At 50.1% G+C, this 1,829-nt stretch overlaps 1 pseudogene; it reads left to right on the top strand.

Annotated features, from left to right (window-relative positions):
• Positions 1-555: 555 nt before the first annotated feature.
• Positions 556-1,433, top strand: LOC112635841 (annotated as a pseudogene).
• The last annotated feature ends 396 nt before the right edge of the window (positions 1,434-1,829 follow it).

A 1,829-nucleotide genomic window follows, 5' to 3' on the forward strand; every position in this document is an offset into this window, starting at 1 on the left:
TAAAAAGGCTGAAGGATTTTCATCTAGTTTTTGATTTATCATGGATAGCTTAGAGTAGTTAAAAGGTTTGGCTCTGGTCCTCTGTAAGCCCTCTAATATACACATCTGAAAGTATTTTCTTTTCCACTCATCTATAGGATCACTAGCGTTCCAATTAGAGGTTTCAAGGGGCACTGCCTCTCTTCCTACTGAGAATGGGGATTTTGTCTCTTTCTCACTCTCTTTCCCCTTTTGACTGGCTTTCTTTTTTGAATGACTAGAGGAAATATGCTATTCATCTCCAAATTTCTCTGCTACCTGTAGGGCTGCCTGTTTCTCAGAAGCGGTGTAGGGTTTAAGAGTAACATAACATCCTTCCAGGAGAGTTTAAATAGTTGGGTTAAATAGTTGGAAGATCTCTATATATGTGTGAAGTTGGGGCTTGCCCAAAGCAAACTTCAGGATCTGAGGTTACACCGGGTTACATCCAGGCTACGCTCAAGGCGAGTGCAGGCTTGAAGATGGGTTGTTGCCCATCTAGAAAAGAGGGGAGAGACTTCTCCAAGAAAACACCAAATGGCAGATGATGCCGGCGCAAGAGGGGTGGAGGCCGGAGGCCCCAGGGGCCCTGGGATGGGGAATCATGGTGGCTTCCGCAGAGGTTTTGGCAGTGGCATCCGGGGCCAGGGTTGCGGCCATGGACAGGGCCAGGCCCAACACCATGGAGGTTGCGGAGGCAAGGCAGAGTATAAGGAGTGGATGACCATCACCAAGCTGGGCCACCTAGTCAAGGACATGAAGATCAAGTCCCTGGAGGAGATCTATCTCTTCTCCCTGCCCATCAAGGAATCTGAGATCATTGACTTTTTCCTGGGGGCCACTCTCAAGGACAAGGTTTTGAAAATTAGGCTGGTGCAGAAGAAGACCCATGCCAACCAGCACACCAGGTTCACGGCATTTGTTGCCACTGGGGACTACAATGGCCACGTCAGTCTCAGTGTTAAGTGCTCCAAGGAGGTGGCCACTGCCATCCATGGGGCTATCATCCTGACCAAGCTCTCCATTGTCCCTGCATGCAGAGACTACTGGGGGAACAAGATCAGCAAACCCCACACCCTCCCTTGCAAGGTGACAGGCTGCTGTGGCTCTGTGCTGGTGTTCCTCATCCCTGTGCCCAGGGGCACTGGCATTGTCTTGGCCCCTAGAAGCTACTCATGATGACTGGTATCGATGACTGCTACATCTCAGCCAGGGGCTGCACTGCCACCCTGGGCAATTTTGCCAAGGCCACCTTTGATGCCATCTCTAAGACCTACAGCTACCTGACCCCCGACCCCTGGAAGGAGACTATATTCACCAAGTCTCCCTATCAGGAATACACTGACCACTTCGTCAAGACCCACACCAGAGTCTCTGTGCAGAGGACCCAGGCTCCAGCTATGGCTACAACATAGGGTTTCTATACAAGAAAAATAAAGTGAATTGAGCCTGAAAGAAAAAAAAAAGAAAAGAGGAGAGGAGGAGTCCTTTAGTCTTACTCCTCCTTTCAGAGTGACCCATAGTTGAGACAAAGATAGAAAGGATCCCCCACTTCTCTTTCATCCCATCTCCTCAGGGTACCGGCAACCATGTAGATACCACCCATGGATGCAAGCATGACCTTCACCCATGGATCTAGAGGAGCTAGTTGGCAAGAGTAGTCACGTTTACCTGTATGAGGCCCTAGCTCTCCACCCTGTTGGTTTCCCAGACCCACATGGCCCATAAGGCTCCCAGGGTACCCCAGGGGCCCAGGAGAGATTGCACAGTAGATGAATTTGGGTGAGATCCTTTAATGGAGGGAGTGTCTT

The sequence above is a fragment of the Theropithecus gelada genome, chromosome 12 (assembly GCF_003255815.1).
Source record: "Theropithecus gelada isolate Dixy chromosome 12, Tgel_1.0, whole genome shotgun sequence".
NCBI classification, from domain to species: domain Eukaryota; kingdom Metazoa; phylum Chordata; class Mammalia; order Primates; family Cercopithecidae; genus Theropithecus; species Theropithecus gelada.